The sequence below is a fragment of the Schistocerca cancellata genome, chromosome 4 (genome assembly GCF_023864275.1).
Source record: "Schistocerca cancellata isolate TAMUIC-IGC-003103 chromosome 4, iqSchCanc2.1, whole genome shotgun sequence".
In the NCBI taxonomy this organism is placed as follows: domain Eukaryota; kingdom Metazoa; phylum Arthropoda; class Insecta; order Orthoptera; family Acrididae; genus Schistocerca; species Schistocerca cancellata.
Window position 1 is genome coordinate 930,822,368 of NC_064629.1, and position 7,508 is coordinate 930,829,875.

Consider the following 7,508-nt stretch of genomic DNA (forward strand, 5'->3'; position numbering starts at 1 on the left):
GTACGGCTATCTGTATCGCTGAGGCACGCAAGCCTCCCCACCAACGGCAAGGTCCATGGTTCATGGGGGGGGGGGGGCTTTGTCTATAGCAAGAAGCATTTACATGTGTCGTAAGCCAGGTCATCAACTTATTGATAGGAAAGTTGATCGTTGAAGGTTATTTAAATGTTCATTTATGCCGATAGGTCAACGCATTACGCAAAGTAAACTTCCCCCTTGTGAATTTATTCTTAAAATGTAGTCAGATAGCATTTAATAAATATTTCATTGGTCAAAAACTGTCATGTTCTAAGAGGACATTTTGAACAAGGCAACTTTCTTTAAATGCTCCCTGGTACGCATACCACACACTCAAGCAGTACTCAAGAGTAGGTCTCCTTTCCTAGAACTCTCCCAATAAATCGATGTCGACCTTTCGCCTTTCCTACCACAATCCTCACATGCTCGTTCAAAGTTACGCACAGATATTTAAACGACGTGACTGTGTCAATCAGGACACTACTGATGCTGTATCCGAACTTTACGGGTTTGTTTTTCCTACTCATCCCCATTAACATACATTTTTCTATAATTAGAGCTAGCTGCCATTCATCACACCAACTAGAAATTTTGTCTTAAGTCATCCTGTATCCTCCTACAGTCCTCGGTTGCAACAGTAGGTTTCAAAAACTCTTTCCTCTTGACTGCAGTGCAGGCAGTTGCGCAAGTAGTGCAATGTTTCTACCTTCCTCTGGTCGCCGACCAGCGTTGTTCTAAGAAAGTATTCGTGACGCAAACATCGCTCTTAAGAACTGGACTGCTGTAACGAAAAAGTGTTTCCTGCGTATAACTGTCCTATTGCGTGCCATTTAGTTACCACTTCTACAGCAATGTACGTATATTTAATGAATTTTTTCGGAAGCGTCCCTATTTCCGAATTTGTTACAGGAGAGTGTTAGTACGGACAACCTTGCCAAAGCAAACGTTTTAGCTTTAAGGATCAGTAAGTTTTATCTCACGTTTGTCTCACGTTGTAACACAAAATAACTATCTTGCGTGATCATCTCTTTAGTTCTTAAATAAAAAAAGAGAATCAGCTTACTTAGTTAAGAGCTATTTGCTTACTGTTCGGAAAAAAACATTGCCCTAGCCACAATGCAGCCCGAACGTGAATGCTCTTCGAGAGCTCCTGGAAGCAGCCCTGACTGCTTTCAACAAATTGAAAGGTTGTGTTGGGCGGGCTACCGAGACACACGTGCTAGAGGTACCCAAGGAACCTGTAGCAGCGTCCTCTTGTAATGGGCACTTCAGTGATCTGTCGTCGAAACAGATGTTGATCATTTAGTTTAAGTGAGTTAGACCGAATCCCTCATCCACATCTAGAATTATAAAATATTATTTATCTTGTTATTTCCTTAGTGGGCTCGTCGTCTTCTGTGGGATACTATCCTATTTCTGATGCGAAGAAACATTAACTGGTGAAAGGGCGGCGTTATTCGAGTGGCTTTCAATGCTAAATGTAAATGTCATATGACTAGGGCCTCCCGTCGGGTAGACCGTTCGCCGGGTGCAAGTCTTTCCATTTGACGCCACTTCGCCGTTGGGGTTCAAATGATAATGAGTAGGACAACACAACACCCAGTCCCTGAGCTGAGAAAATCTCCGACCCAGCCGGGAATCGAACCTGGGCCCTTGGAATTGACATGCCGTCGCGCTGACAACTCAGCTACCGGGGGCGGACGCTTTCAATGCTAATTCAACGAAAAAAAGTTTCTGAACTTTGAAACAAGAATGATACTAACTAATATATGCACAAACTGACCTATTAACAAAAATACTTCAGCCTTCAACAATATTACAAAAACACGTTAGATCCATTTACAGTATTTGTTCAGCCGAGGCTGTCTGTTTCCAGCTGCTCTCCCTTCAACACTGTGAACAATCAAGAGCAACACAGATATAACACAAAATCAAAGAGTTACAACTTCTGCGCTAATAATCACTGGCATATCTTTGAAACAATTAATAAAATTCATTTACAAAAATTTAAACAAAATGCTTCAACATTAACTGAAATATGTGTAGTATGAATATTTAAATATGAAACAACTGATTTTTATGACTGTGTCTATGTAAGTTCAGCTGTAGATATCGATATTCACTGGTATCGTACATTTATTATTGACTCGATTACATGACACTCTCCCGCGGATACTGGGCCTCTCACCATTCGGCGACGTGTCAGTGGTAGGTCGAGGGAGAGTCAGGGCTCGAGGAAGGACTGCGGTCCTGCGTCCATCCCCTGACCGACATGTTGGAGATGCTGTCTCCCACTGATACTGTTGGGCAGTCAGCGGTAGCAAGGATAATTGGGTAGGGCTGTGTTAATTGCAGCTCTTTGAATATACACCGAATAAAGGTGGCCTTTATGGAAATGACGACAGGCAGTGGGAAGGATCACCTTGTACACTCGTTGTGTATGCCTGAATGCATCATTTGACCCGTTCAATGAGATATTCCATTGACAAAACAGAATGATAACGCCTACAGACTGCGGAACATCTTTGAACGAACGATGTCTGCTTTGGCTCCAACTTATACTTGGGTTATATCAGCGACTGGCAGAGAAAGTTAATAAGACATGCCTCTCAGAATTAACAGTAGTGTCCCTAGAAATTATGGTTGCCTCCTGATTCTGAGTCGAGTGAAGGCTCGAACCAGAAATTTCGAACGTTCTGTGACAAATTAGGGTACGATGACCTAAACTGTTGCCATAGGATTGAGAACATCGGTGTCCTACTAAATGGCTTAGGGATACACTACACATCAGATATTGTTACCCTGGTAGCTGACTGTTTGTGAGGTGCACACTGTTTTTTCATTAGGCGAATATTCATCCTCTCTAGATAACGAAAGGTGAAGGAGACCCTGGAGTATTAGCGTAAAATCCGAAGAAATAATTCCCAAAGATGAGACAACTAACATAATAGTCCAGAATAAGATTTCCACTCTGCAGCGGAGTGTGCGCTGATATGAAACTTCCTGGCAGATTAAAACTGTGTGCCCGAACGAGACTCGAACTCGGGACCTTTGCTTTTCGCGGGCAAGTGCTCTACCAACTGAGCTGCCGAAGCACGACTCACGCCCTGTACTCACAGTTTTACTTCTGGCAGTATCTCGTCTCCTATCGTCACACTCCGCTGCAGAGTGGAAATCTCATTCCGGAAACATCCCCCAGGCTGTGGCTAAGCCATGTCTCCACAATAGCCTTTCTTTCAGGAGTGCTAGTTCTGCAAGGTTCGCAGGAGAGCTTCTGTAAAGTTTGGAAGGTAGGAGACGAGATACTGGCAGAAGTAAAACTGTGAGTACCGGGAGGGAGTCGTGCTTCGGTAGCTCAGTTGGTAGAGCGCTTGCCCGCGAAAGGCAAAGGTCCCGAGTTCGAGTCTCGGTCGGGCACACAGTTTTAATCTGCCAGGAAGTAACATAATAGTGTTCAACTGACGAAGTATTCATAGCAAAGGCAAGAGTCTCAAGCACCTCTTAAAAGTATTGGAGCCACCTGATACTAGATACAGCGAGCTGAGTAAAAACTGAAATTGAGAATAACGATATTTTTCTCCGAAATTTAAGAGTATATCGAAAGGATAGACAAATGGGTAATGAAAATGGTATATCTGTAGCAATAAGCGAGAAAATCAAATCCATCGAGGCATAAATAGAAGCTGCAAGCGATATTATTCAGGAATAAACTCATAATTGGATCTTTCTATTGACCATCACTCTCCCCCACAAATGTAACCGAAAACTTTCGAGGAAACATCAGCTCACTAGTAAGTATGGAGAAATCTGTAATTATCCAACAATTTACTTGGATAATTATCGTTTTATAAGTGGCGGACGCGAAAAGTCATCCTGCGAAACAGTACTAAGTATATTCTTCGAAATCTACTTGAACTCATGGTTTCTGAATACCGGCAACGACACCAAAATATTAAATTTAATAGTAAAAGTAGAGCAGATCTCTTTGAACATGTCCACTTTGAAACAGGTATCAGAGACCATGAGAGAGGTTAGTGATGGCCAAAGTACAAAGGGCAACTAAAACGTGCAAGGAAATTTGCAGGAGTTGGACAAAAATATGAAAACACCGCAAGAAATGCAAGCTCGAACATGAACGCAGAGCCGGGCGAGGTGGCCGGGCGGTTCTAGGCGCTACAGTCTAGAACCGCGCTACCGCTACGGTCGCAGGTTCGAATCCTGCCTCGGGCATGGATGTGTGTGATGTCCTTAGGTTAGTTAGGTTTAAGTAGTTCTAAGTCTAGGGGACTGATGACCTTAGAAAGTAAGTCCCATAGTGCTCAGAGCCATTTGAACCATAAACGCAGATGCTAGAGGAGGCTTCACGTGATGATATTGTATCTGAGCACGAACGGCACCTGTGCAATGCCTACAATACGTCACATGTCAGTCGTAGTCAGAGCAATATCCTGTGCAGTTGTGAGTGCATTATGTCGGAGCAAAGTGTATTCGACCGTAGGCAAATAGTTGGTGTTGGTATGGTGGCTGCTTCCGTAACCATGATAGTCGAAGTGTTTCGTGTTTCAAGAGGTACCGTATCGATGATCTGTACCGCATACAGGGAGGCGGAGAAACATCATCGGCTGATCGTGACGGCTGGTCATAGAAGAGAGCTGCGACAAAAATAGGGGGCTATTGCTGGAAAAGTCACTGTAGACCTGAATGTCGCACTCACGAACACTGCCAACACCAAAACAACATGAAGGGACCTCCGTAATCAGCGAACTACGGGGCTAGCTGGAATTCCAAAACCACTTACCAGTGGTGTAAATGCACGTAACAGGAAAACATGGTGCCGAAGCCATAACACGAGGACTATGGAGCAATGGAAGAAAGTAATTTGGTTCGTTTAGTGTTGTTGAACACTACTTCCAACTTTCGACCGAGTTTACGTCTGGCTTACACCGTTCCAAGCGAGCGATGCAGATGTATTGCTGAAATGAGTGAAACATAGCGAGGTATCGGTGACAATGTCGCAGTCATGTCGTGATATTCCATTAGCCTCGTGGTTACTCTGCGAGTTCACATTACCGCCAAGGACTATATAATCATTTTGGCTGATCGGGTCCATCCCATGGTGTAATGTTTATTCTCCAATGATGAAGATGTGTTCCAAGACGACAAGGCTCCTGCTCACACAGCTCGCATCGTCCACGACTGGTCTTGTGAACACGGGAATGAATTATCGCATCTCACCTCGCCACAGCATTCGGCAGATATCAATATTATTGTTACTCTGTGGTTTACTTTGGAGAGAAGGATGCTGATCGATATCCACCTCCATTATTGTTACCTGAACTTACCACTGATTTGCAGGAAGAAATGGACACGATTCTATTGAACACCACACAGGACCTGTATGCACCAATTGCGAGACGACTGGAAGCTGCTTTGAACGCCAACGATTTCCCTACAGTGTATTGGGCATGGTAATGTGTTGTGATTCTGCTCTTTCAGTATTTTTGTTCATCCCATCTATATCTTCAGTACACAAAATGAAGGGATGATTGCGTCATATCTCAAGGAGGGACCAGAAAAATTCAGTTCCGGGCAGGAACATGCAGACGAACTGTGGCCCAAGTTTAGAAGAATAGTTTACTAAGCGCTGTATAGATACACTGAAGAGCCAAAGAAACTGGTACACCTGTCTATTATCGTGTAGGGCCCCGCGAGCACGCAGAAACGCCGCAACACGACGTGGCATGGACTCGAATAATGTCTGAAGTAGTGCTGGAAGGAACTAACACATTGAATCCTGCAGGACTGTCCGTAAATTCGTTATAGTACGAGGGTGGAGATCTCTTCTGAACAGCACGTTGCAAGGCATCCCAGATAGGCTCAATAATGTTCCTGTCAGGGGAGTTCGGTGGCCAGGGCAAGTGTTTAAACTCAGAAGAGTGTTCCTGGAGCCACTCCGTAGCAATTCTGGAATTATGGGGTGTCGCATTGTCCTGCTGTAATTGCCCAAGCCCGTCAGAATGCACAATGCATATGAATGGATGCAAGTGATCAGAGTGGATGCTTACGTACGTGTTAGGTGCCTGAGTCATATGTAGATGTGTCGGGGGTCCCGTACCACTCCAATTACACACACCCCACACCATTACAGAGTCTCCACCAGCTCGAGGGCGCCGGCCGGAGTGGCCGTGCGGTTCTAGGCGCTACAGTCTGGAGCCGAGCGACCGCTACGGTCGCAGGTTCGAATCCTGCCTCGGGCATGGATGTATGTGATGTCCTTAGGTTAGTTAGGTTTAATTAGTTCTATGTTCTAGGCGACTGATGAACTCAGAAGTTAAGTCGCATAGTGCTCAGAGCCATTTGAACCAGCTTGAACATTCCCCTGCTGACATGAAGGGTCCATAGAGTGATGTGGTTCTCTCCATACCCGTACACGTAAATCCGCTCGATGCAATTTGACACGAGACTCGTCCGACCAGGCAACATGTTTCCAGTCATCAACAGTCCCACGTCGGGGCTGGCGGGACCAGGTGAGGCGTAAGGCTTTGTGTCGTGCTATCATCAAGGGTACACGAGTGGGCCTTCGGCTCCGAAAGCCCATATCGTTGATGTTTCGTTGAATGGTCCGCACGCTGACACTTGTTGACGGCCCAGCATTGAAATCTGCAGTGGTGTGAGGAAGCGTTGCACTTCTGTCATGCTGAACGATTCTCTTCTGTTGTCGGTCCCGTTGTTGCAGATGGTTTTTCCGGCCACAGCAGGGAAGACAATCAGGTAGAAGTACTGTTTCGTGACTTCTGAAAAGCATTTGACTCAGTACCACACCAACTTTTACAAACGAATGTACGATGATTTGTCGTACTAATCGAAATTTGTTTCTGGACTGAGCTTTCCACGGTAGGAAGGACTCAGCATGTTATCTTGGGTGCAGTCGTCGACAGATGTAGAGCTAACATTACAGGAGCCCGTGGCAAGTATGTTCGGATCCTTGCTCTTCGTGTAATATATTAATGGCCTGATAGTAAACATTAATAGTATGTTCAGACTTTCTGCAGATGTTGTAGTTATCTACAATGAAGTACTGATTACAAAAGCTGCACCAATATTAAGAAAGTCAGGACGTGTAAAATTGTGCACTTCACAAAACGCAACAATGTATAAGGGGTGTTCGGGCCTGAGCACAACTATTGCTCTCTTCCACGAGCCTGTGGCTGTCACAGGACTTGAAGCGCTTCCTTTTGAGATTTTTTTCAGCGGAATTAACACACGGAGGTCGCAAGGCAGCATGTCTGGGCTGTAGGATGGATGCTTAAGCTGCACCGCCACCGCAACACTTTGTGTGGCGTGGGAGACGTGTGGCCGCGCGTTATCGTGGACCAAATCACTGTCCGCAGCTCGTGGTCGTGCGGTAGCGTTCTCGCTTCCCGCGCCCGGGTTCCCGGGTTCGATTCCCGGCGGGGTCAGGGATTTTCTCTGCCTCGTGATGACTGGGT

The 7,508-nt window shown here is 45.4% G+C and overlaps 1 non-coding gene across 1 annotated transcript; it reads left to right on the forward strand.

Annotated features, from left to right (window-relative positions):
- The first annotated feature begins 3,361 nt into the window (after positions 1–3,361).
- On the forward strand, positions 3,362–3,436 carry Trnas-cga (transfer RNA serine (anticodon CGA)). The gene has a single exon. It is a non-coding gene; the product is annotated as a tRNA-Ser (tRNA).
- Positions 3,437–7,508: the final 4,072 nt, after the last annotated feature.